The sequence below is a fragment of the Erinaceus europaeus genome, chromosome 3 (genome assembly GCF_950295315.1).
Source record: "Erinaceus europaeus chromosome 3, mEriEur2.1, whole genome shotgun sequence".
Classification (NCBI taxonomy): domain Eukaryota; kingdom Metazoa; phylum Chordata; class Mammalia; order Eulipotyphla; family Erinaceidae; genus Erinaceus; species Erinaceus europaeus.
This window is the reverse complement of record NC_080164.1, coordinates 1080156-1091104: the sequence shown is the minus strand read 5'-3', so window position 1 is coordinate 1091104 and position 10949 is coordinate 1080156. Positions and strand designations below refer to the sequence as shown.

The 10949-nt window shown below is 49.3% G+C and overlaps 1 non-coding gene across 1 annotated transcript; it reads left to right on the top strand.

Annotated features, from left to right (window-relative positions):
- The first annotated feature begins 579 nt into the window (after positions 1–579).
- Positions 580–743, top strand: LOC132537738 (U1 spliceosomal RNA). The gene has a single exon (XR_009549193.1). It is a non-coding gene; the product is annotated as a U1 spliceosomal RNA (small nuclear RNA).
- Positions 744–10949: the final 10206 nt, after the last annotated feature.

Genomic DNA, 10949 nt, shown 5'->3' with positions numbered 1-10949 from the left:
AGACAGCTGTGAGAGCGCTTTGTTATGACCTGCATGCTGCTAAGAGTGTGGGGATGGGGGCACAGAGCACAGGTAACTTCAGCTACTGGGAAATCAGGGGTTGAGCCAGAGTGGCCAGGCGGGAGATGGGGCCTGTGTGCAGGGGAGGCCAGTGAAGGGTGCTTTGGGCTCAGGGAGACGGAATGGTTCGCAGAAGGCCTCTTAGTTAGTGAAGGGAGACAAGGCTGGAGTCTCTTTTCTCCTAGCTTAGAGACGGGCCCACTCAGTAATAATGGTGGCTGCCATCTACAGGCAGTTAGGATCCAACTCTGCATCTGCAATTCAGGGCATCTTTACAGCAGCTGGGGAAGTGGCTCTCACGCTCGCTCCCAACCTCACTTTTTCAATGAGGACCCCAAGGCAGGGGGGCTTCCTTGTGCAAAGTCACAGGCAGCCAGTGATCATCCCCTTCTGCTGAAAATATTTCTGGCTTCTCTATACTGTATTCCTCACTAAGAGTATATACAAAATGGGCAGTCTCTATGATACTGACTTGTCTGAGCTAGGATAATCCAGACACAACAATGCAAGATAGAAGGCTGTCTTACCTGGCAGGGGAGATACCATGATCACGAAGGTGGTTTTCCCAGGGCGAGGCTTATCCATTGCACTCCGGATGTGCTGACCCCTGCGATTTCCCCAAATGTGGGAAACTCGACTGCATAATTTGTGGTAGTGGGGGACTGCGTTCGCGCTCTCCCCTATTAAAAGAAAAAAAAAAAGCAAAAAGAAGGCTGTCTTTTTGGAGGAGGAAACTTCGACTTCACCCATTTAATGCTCCCTCTCCCCCTCCCTCCCCCTCTCCCTTCCCCTCTCCCTCCCTCTCCCCCTCCCCCTCCCTCCCCCTCTCCTTTCCCCTCTCCCTCCCTCTCCCCCTCCCTCCCCCTCTCCTTTCCCCTCTCCCCCTCCCCCTCCCCCTCTCCTTTTCCCCTCTCCCCCCTCCCCCTCCCTTTCCCCTCTCCCTCCCCCTCCCCCTCCCCCCACCCCTCCCCCTCTCCCTTTCCCCTCTCCCTCCCCCTCCCCCTCCCTCCCCCTCCCCTTTCCCTTTCCCCTCTCCCTCCTCCTCCCCCTCCCTCCCCCTCCCCTTTCCCTTTCCCCTCTCCCTCCTCCTCCCCCTCCCTCCCCCTCCCCCCACCCCTCCCCCTCTCCCTTTCCCCTCCCCCTCCCCCTCCCCCTCCCTCTCCTCCCCCCACCCCTCCCCCTCTCCCTCCCTCTCCCCCTCCCCCTCCCTCCCCCTCTCCTTTCCCCTCTCCCTCCCTCTCCCCCTCCCTCCCCCTCTCCTTTCCCCTGTACCCCCTCCCCCTCTCCCTTTCCCCTCTCCCCCCTCCCCCTCCCTTTCCCCTCTCCCTCCCCCTCCCCCTCCCTCCCCCTCCCCCTCCCCCACCCCTCCCCCTCTCCCTTTCCCCTCTCCCTCCCCCTCCCCTCCCTCCCCCTTCCCCCACCCCTCCCCCTCTCCCTTCCCCTCCCCCTCCCCCTCCCTCCCCCTCCCCTCTCCCTTTCCCCTCTCCTTCCCCCTCCCTCCCCCTCCCCCACCCCTCCCCCTCTCCCTTTCCCCTCTCCCTCCCCCTCCCCTCCCTCTCCCTCTCTCCCTCTCCCCATTTACACTAACTAACACTTGTCTTCAATGGGAGGCAACAGAACAGAACCCAGCTCTGCTTTGCAAAGGTCTGATGTCTTGGAAACAGTTGGTCAGATGTCGTTTATATGGTGATGCATCAGTCTTTGGGTGCCCAGGATATACCCATCCTGATCATATCCATCCTGGTCATATGTAGAAGAATGTTTGTAAAACGGAAATTCAGTCAGCTTCCTGGGATGATAAGTCATCTGTCACAAAAGTCAAGGTCGGGAGGGAGGGGTCCACTCTCAATGCTACTGCTGTGTTGTTCCTCCAGACTCCTGTTCATGCTAACTGTGGAATGCATGGAGAGTGCCTGCATGTTCATTTTGTTGTCACTGTCAGGTCTGCTGCTCCCTAAAGTACACTTTGTCTGGCTGCATCGCGGGGGAGAGAGAAGAGACAAGAGAGGAGCGGCAACACAAATCTTTATTCACGCGGACACCTCAGAGTTGGGTGAGAGCACAGCAGTTCAGGCCATGTGGAGCTAGCAAAATGGCCACCTCCCGCCATGCTCAGCAACCTTTCTCTGCGTCAGGTCTCAGGTGAGAAGGGCCCAAGAGGGCTAACCGAGAACATCGGGCTTTATAGGATAAACGCTGGAAGTGGCAAGTTGGGATACGACTGGCTAGGAAACAAGGCACTCGGGATAGGGTTACAGCTCTCACAGGAATGGGAAGGGGAAGGAGGAACCAAGGCGCTCTGGGAAGCTTAGGTTTCAGCTCTCGTGGGAATTGGCAATGCCTGAGGGTATCTGCACAATACCCCAACAACACTTTCCAGATAGAAGTAGAGAGAGAGAGAGAGGGAAAACTCCACAGCACCAAATCTTCCCCCAGTTCTGAGTGACTGGTCTTGAATCTGGATCGATCATGTTAAAAAGCAGGCGCTCTTCCAGGTGCCTTGTGTCCCTGGCTTGTTACTCTGTTGGGCAGAGAAGTCTGAAGATGATGCATTCCTTTCTTGATGCAAATAGTCAGACAAAGGTAGGGAGAAACTTGAGATGAATGAAATGGTAGAGATGAGGCCGAGCAGAACAAAGAAGTTCTTAGACAGTGACAAAGCAGTAGGCAGTTCAATGGGCAAAGAAATACACAAGGGAGAGTAGGACTGTAGAAATGGCCAAGTGTTGGAGCAGAAAGGGTTAATGCATGTGCTGAGGATGCAGAGGATACAGCCGGAGGGAGAGGGGGACTTGTGGTCAGTGCACAAGGGCAGGTGGATTTAGAGGTGGCCAGAGCAGAGATTGTCACAGAAGACACTGAAGGAGACAGCGTGTGTCTATCGCTGAAGGCCGGCTAAGGTCATGCCTCCTGGGTTCACATCTCCAAGCACAACCTAATGTCCGAATCAGGCAGTTATGCCCCTTCCCTCACCTTTGGCATTCGTGTCTGTCAATTAGGATGCCTAATAGTCCTCATTTGATGGGATTTGTCATTATACTTTCTCTTAATCATTTAACACAGCTCCAATCCCAGTGGCAATACTCCGCAGATTCTAACCTTGGTGATTACTGGAGGAGATGAAATGGATCATGTGAGGTGGAAATAGGTGGAAAGGGGACATTCCAAGGAGCAAGAGCTTCCAAATGGATTTTCCAGGACAAGACAAAAATACTTCTTTTGTGAAAAAGCCTTTTGATTTTTTTGTTTTTGTAACTTGATGGTTGGAAAACTCCAGCCAAGAATGCCACATGGGAAATGGGATCTGAAGCCCCACCTTCCGTTCTGAAATCCAGGAGATATAAGCTTGCATTTGATTACCCTCTGGTGCTTAGTCATTTCTGGTTTTTAGCCTCTATCCCTTTCAAGCCTTGTCCTTGTTCCATATTCCCCCAAAGTATTTTCCTAAAGTACTTGTCTCTCAGGCCAAGAAATGAATAAATTCTGAGGCCTAAAAGTTTGATGTAAGGATGTTGAGGAAGGGAGACGGAAGCTCTTCTGGCAGCTTGGTCTCACAGTCACTTCCCTGTCAAGCATGTATTGGCTTTCTACTCCGTGCCAAGTATTCTACTGACTACAGAGGATGTGAAGGAACTGACATCATCCCCTGTCCTTGAGGAGCTGTGGGTAGTGAGAAGGAATGGCAGGGAACCAGATGATCACAATTTCAAAGGACAGAGAGAAGCAGCAGAAGTGTCCGGTACAACAACCCAGCCTGAGGAGCCCAGGGGAGAGTCATACAACCGAAAATCTATCTGAATATGCATTAACCCCTCTCCCATTCTGTAAAGAATGCTGAGGTAGCAGCTGACTGGAAAAGACAGTGTGTTCCCCAGGCATGCATCCCCTACATGTTATGAAGTAATCATAACTCAGGCCCTCCTGGCACCAGGGAAGCTTGCTCCCAACTGATCACCACACACACCAGCACCTTTCCTCCCAGCCTATGTGTGCAGCACATTTCCAATGTCCTCTTCCATTTTTAAAAATTGATTTAATATTTGGGGAGACCTGAGATTCACAAACAGATAAATAGGCCTAGACCTTGAATAAATCCCTCTCTCCACTGTTACTGGTCATCTCTATCAGGAACAACACAATAGACCACTCCATAGGCTGCCATAGGATCTTACCCTCAACTTGGCTCAACAATGGTAGAGAATATTACATCCTCCAAAGGGAGGATGGACAACATACTCTCTGCTATACCTGAGGAAGATGGGTCCTGATATTGGGGCAGCTTGGAACATTCCTACTCATGACCACAGAATGTGAGCTCAGATCTACAGGGATGCAGAGGTCACACAGGCTCCTAAGATGAATATGCGCCCCAGATCACATCAAATCAATGGGGTTTACAGTCACAATATTTATACAACTTTCCCATATTTGGGAGCTACTCTCTTCCCTGATTAAGGTTTCTGGTTCTTCTGCCAGCTATGACACCACCTCCCCAGACAATAATTAGGATCCACCTGCATATCAGATTTCAAGTTCAGGCAAAAAACCAAAACATTAGTATAGCCACAGGCCCTTTGTAATATAACTAAAATATGCCTACTAGCTATCTACAAAACAGAGACTACCCCCCACCTCTTCATCTGCGCTATTCCAACCATTAGGTTCATGATTGGTCAACAATTTTTTTTGGCTTTGTATGTTTACTCTCTTTTCAACCACCAGGTTCCAGATGCTAGCATGATGCTGACCAGACTTCCCTGGACAGACAACCCCACCAATGTGTCCTGGAGCCCCACTTCCCCAGAAACCTTCCTCACTAGGGAAAGAGAGAGACAGGCTGGGAGTATGCATCCCCCTGTCAGCACCCATGTTCGGTGGGGAAGCAATTACAGAAGCCAGACCTCCCACCCTCTGCACCACATAATGACCCTGGGTCCATGCTCCCAGAGGGATAAAGAATAGGAAAGCTGTCAGGGGAGGGATGGGATACGGAGTTCTGGTGGTGGGAATTGTGTGGAGCTGGACCCCTCTTATCCTATGGTTTTGTCAGTCTTTCCTTTTTATAAATAAAAAAAAAATTTTTTGAACAACAAGTCCATTGGATAAGAGGGTTGAAATTCCACATAATTCCTGCTACCAGACCTCTGTGTCCCATCCTCTCTACTGGAATCTTCCCCTATTCTTTATCCCTCTGGGAGGACAGACCCAAATTCTTTATGGGGAGCAGAAGGTGGAAGTTCTGGCTTCTATAATTGCTTCTCCACTGAACATGGGTGTTAGCAAATGGATCCACACCCCCAGCCTGTTTCTCTCTTCTTCTAGTGGGTCAGGGCTCTGTGGAGGGGAGCTTCCAGGACACATGGGTGAGGTCATCTGCCCGGGGGAGTCAGGATGGTGTCATAGTAGCATTTGCAGCTTGGTGGCTGAAAAGCATTAAGATATAAAGCACAACAATGTGTTTAATAATCAGGAACTTAAAGGGAAGAATATATCAGATGAGATTGGGGTCTCCATTTTGGAAAGAGCTAGCCACTTTATTTAGGTATATTCCAAGGGGCCCCCGACGTTACTAATTTTTCCTGAGTCAAACAGCTCACATGCAGGTGGGCTACAGGTATTGTCTGGGGAGATAGTGTCAGAATTGGGAAAGGACTAGAAAGCTGGATCAGGGAAGAGAAAGTAGCCCACCAAATATGGGAAAAGTATATAAATTTCGTTAACTGTAAACGCCATTAATCTGATCTGATCTGGGGCCCATATTCAGCACAGGAGCCTGCGTAACCTCTGCATCACTGCAGGTCTGAGCTCGCACTCCAAGGTCACAGCTGGGAACATTGCAGGCTGCTCTCATTTCAGGACCGGTCTTCCTCAAGTTGCAGAGTAGGCTGACACAGCCTCCCTTCAGAAAGCGGGCAGTCCCTACCATTCCTGTTCCACAGTGAGGACCTCCATCTGAAAGAAGCTCACTCAGGGCTAAATTCAATTAGAAATGCCAGTGTTGAGCTCATGGGCACTGCCTGCAGAAGAGTGATCGCTGATAATGCACCTCACTCCTGAGGTCAGGTACCGATGGCACACCTGGCTGAATGCATATGTTACAAAGTGCCAGGCCCCAGGTTTGGGCTCCTTGTCTGTTTGCATAACCGTTATGCTACCTACCCTCCACCCCAGTGAGTTTTTAAATATGATTATGATAGCTCTTTTTCCAGACGGGACCTTTCATGGATGTAGGTGACACAGACCTAAAAGGTGACAGAGCCGGTGGGGTATGTAGGGCAGGAGACAGTCACTTGCCTCAGCTTCTGTGGTTGTGTTTCTACACTCCAGCTTCATCAGTGGAAGAGAGTCAGAAAGACTGGATGAAAGCACCCACCTGCTTTTCCCCACCTGCAGGAAGAAAACTTTGCTAGTGGTGAAGCATTGCTGCAGGTGTCTCTCTGTCTCTCTTACTCCCTATCTTCCCCTTCCCTCTCAATTTCTGGCTATCTCTGTCCAATTAATAAATATAATTTAAAACTTTAAAAAAATAAATTAATAATAATAATAACAATTAAGTTTAAAGTTTACTCCTCAGCCCCGATGTGTTTTCGGCCCCACCATCCCTGATGTGGTGAAAGCCGTCCTGGGCTGGATCCCCACCTGGGAATACAAGAACAGGTGTGCACCACACACAGGGAGGGCTGGTTCCCAGCACAGTCCAGGCACCCCGTCACTACTCGACTGAGTGTGAAGACTCCAGTCACAGAGCGGCTCCGGGAGTCTTTGCATTTAATGCAGGTTCACGGAGCTGGAGGTGGAGGAGGACAGATCCTGGGGCTGTTAGCTCTTGGGGAAACTAAAGGAAAGCTTCTCCTGAGCTACTTCCATGACTAAGCCCTCGGAGACAACAATGCTTTAATCCAGTCTTTCTGACTCTCTTCCACTGATGAAGCTGGAGTGTAGAAACACAACCACAGAAGCTGAGGCAAGTGACTGTCTCCTGCCCTACACACTCCACCAGCTCTGTCACCTTCTAGGTCTGTGTCACCTACATCCATGAAAGGTCCCGTCTGGAAAAAGAGCTATCACAATCATATTTAAAAACTCACTGGGGTGGAGGGTAAGTAGCATAATGGTTATGCAAACAGACTCTCGTGCCTGAGGCTCCAAGGTCCCAGGTTCAATCCCCTGCACCACCATAAGCCAGAGCTGAACAGTGCTCTGGTTAAAAAAATAAATTAAATAAAATAAATTTTAAAAAAAAACACTGACTTCCAACACAAATGAAAAAAATAAAATAAGATGTAGCCAAAAATCATTGCAGTTGGACACGTACTTTCCTGTAAGAGAGCTCAAACTCAGAACCCAGACCGGGGGGTTGGTGGTGGCACACTGAGTTGAGCGCACATGATACAATGTACAAGGACCTGGGTTCAAGACCTCAGTTCAGACCTGCAGGGGGAAAGCTTTGCAAGTGGTGAAGCAAGGCTGCAGGTGTCTCTCTCCCTCTCAATCTTCCCTTTATCTCTCGGCGACTGGCTGTCTCTATCTAATAAATAAGTAAAAGATAATTTTTAAAAAGAATAAATTTGTTAAAAACATAAGAACCCAGGCTGCACACACACCAGTGGCATTTATCATGAAGCAGGGGCTGCTGGGAGGCTGGGGGACAGTGAGCAGATAGTGTGAGCATCTGTGCAGATGTGCTCATTGTACATGCCAGCATAGGGTTCCTTTTCTGTACTGAGAACCTGTGTGTGAAGGACCTGGAGTGGACATTCAAGTTCAGACCTGCCGGGATAGCCTGAGGGTGCTTCTTCCTGAGCAAGTGCTCTCTGGGTTGGAGAGAACTCAACTGGAGCCGATCTAGGCTGCTGTGTGGGAGAGGGATCAGGAACTCATGCCAAGCTAGCATCGCAGGAGAGAGACTCTGGAACTCTTGGAGCTGGAAGGCAATCCCAAGTGTGTTTAATCAGAAGAGCAGCTGTATATATACAGCTAGAGTGGAAACAGGATGTGACGTAGAGAGGGTGGAGCAAAAAGAGACTGGTGGAAGTCAGGGTGACTACGAGAGGGGGTTGAGCAAAAAGACATCGTGAACCACTGGGATTAAACCAGTGCCCTGCAGGCAGGGCGGTTCCTAGGTAACTGGTTATGTAAATAGACTGCAGGGATAAGCAGGGGGAAGCTGGTGTACTACCCAACACAGACCTACAAGAAATCTCACCCCTGGGCTTCACCCACCACGCCAGGCAGTGGAAAGTTTTGCCTGCGGAGATGCTAAGTGCCTCTGGCCTTTCTCTCAGGAAGAAAGGAAGCCAGTTAGCTGTTAGTGAATGCTCACTCAGTGCCAGACCCTGTCCTGAACATGTGCACATGTTGTCTTACTCAGTATGATTCAGAACTACTCTGTTTTGGAAACTATTGTGATGACTTTTACAGGTAAAAGGGCAATGACTAAGAGTTTGCTCTAGAGATTGTTTTCATTGCAAAAAATAGAAATCTACTCACATCAACATAAGCAAATGTCAGCAAGACCGTGGGCAGATGTGACAATAACAAGTCAGGGCATTGACAGTTTATTTTCTCTTACAGGTTAAACTGTTGTGTTTCCAAATACCTGGCCATGTTAGGAGGTTGGGAAACTGTTACCTTTGCTTATAAGCCTTATCTGTGTCTTTCAGGAGCTTATAGGCTGACATAATCAAATACTTCATTATCAGGTTTTGGTCACTAAAGATGATGCCAATAAATTCTCATTACCACTGGGCTGGTGCACTGGGTTAAGTGCACAGAGTACTAAGCACGAGGGCCCCATGCATGGATTCAGATTCGAGCCCTAGATCCTTGTGCAGAGTACTAAGCACGAGGGCCCCATGCATGGATTCAGATTCGAGCCCTAGATCCTTGTGCAGAGTACTAAGCACAAGGGCCCATGCATGGATTCAGATTCGAGCCCTAGATCCTTGTGCAGAGTACTAAGCACGAGGGCCCATGCATGGATTCAGATTCGAGCCCTAGATCCTTGTGCAGAGTACTAAGCACGAGGGCCCATGCATGGATTCAGATTCGAGCCCTAGATCCTTGTGCTCAACCAGGTGCTTCACTGCCTGACCTCAAATATTTTTTTATTGATAGGAAAGAGAAAATTTGAGAAGGGAGGATGAGGGAGAGAGGAAGAGAGACACCTGCAGCCCTGCTTCACTACTTGTTAAGTCTCCCCCATGCAGGTGTAGAGTGGGGGACTGAACCCTGGTCCATGATCATGAAAACATGCACTCCACCAGGTGCACTACTGCCCTTCCCCAGGCTCCTGAGACCCTAAGGGCTGGCTTTGCTCCAGTGTAGTGCAGTGAGTAGGGTCATAGACATGCTGAGAGTCAAACTGGTAGTGGTGCTGCTACTGAGTCACTGTAAACCCCCAGGGAAGTCCTGTTTTCAGACTTGTATCCTCCCTGTCAAATCACTGACACCTAGCCTGCCCGCTGGAAATGCTCAATAACTCTTTGTCAGAGTGATGAATGGGTGAGTGAGAGCATGATGAACAAGTGCATGAGTAGCTCTGTGCTTTTTAGGCAAGTTTCCCAAACTGAACAAGTCACCTGTGTGGACTCTTCAATGTTCTCCAGACTCAGAGCTCCCCAGGAGATGAGCTTTATGCTTGTCTTTCTTCATGCCCTCAGCCACTCTTGGTACTAGGAAGGGGTCATTCCCACTTTGTGAGGTTGGAAACACACTGGGGAAAGGCCAGCGTCTTCTCTGGGACTTGTGTTTCTAGTCTAGCAGGGATTGAAGCCAGGCAAGTCTACTCTCTGCTTAGTGGTGTAGCTGGTAGGAGAGGCTCTAAGCTAGGAGTCTCTGCCAATGTGAGGGCCTCTCATTTATTTATACACGTTTTTCTCACTTCCAGATACACTGACCTTCTACCTAGTACAGGAACCAGGCATCAACTGAGACTCCCTGCTTTCTTCAATTGATTCTATTTACAAAGAGCCATCAATGCCCACAGTCCCCCACCCAAAGCCCCACCCCCTTTCTCCATCCTGCTGGCTATCTCTTTGTTCTACTGACATGGTTCTTTCTTCTGTTTTGTCCAGCTTCATTCCCTGCTCTGACCCTGCTCCCACCATCACATAGGACATTCCACTGTGTATCAACATCGAATAATGTCTTTCCTCTGATAGCAGAACTACAAAATAATTGTTATATTCGATTAAAAGTGTTCAGGAGAAGACATGCGACATATCTTGCTTGACTCTTATTTTCCAGTGCCTCCCAACAGACGTGGCATGTGGTAGGTACTCAGTACACAAGGAGAATGGGTACATATAACAGGGTAAGAGTCCACAATACTGATTTTAATAAAAATCATCTAAATGAGATACCACAACGGCAGCAGGCTCAGTAGTGTTTTCTCTCCCTCGGTGGCTCTCTAAAGCCAGTCAGACTTCACCATGTCAGATGAACTAGAGATTCACAAAAAAACTGAGATATGTGAGCCAGCGAAGTAACTCCACAGCACAGGCACTGCCTTGTTGTGTACGTGACCCGGACTAGAGTCCTGCCCCCACTACACTGGCCCCTCAGTCCTGTTCCCCTTTCACATTCTCTCTGCTTTCTGTGTCTGCCTAAAAAGGTCCAAAATAAAGTTAGTCAACTGAGAGTGAAGCAAAGTATTACTTATTTTCTTCCTTGCCTCAAATCTGGGGAAATCCTGTCAAGTCCTCCAATGAGGTCCATGTGACCAGATATTTTTACTCAACCTGAGCCTGTCAGAACTGATGCACCAGAGGAGATCCAGCCATTTGTTCTCAGCCTGAGCCAGTCAGAACTGCTGCACCAGAGGAGATCCAGCCATCTGTACTCAACCTGAGCCTGTCAGAACTGATGCACCAGAGGAGATCCAGCCA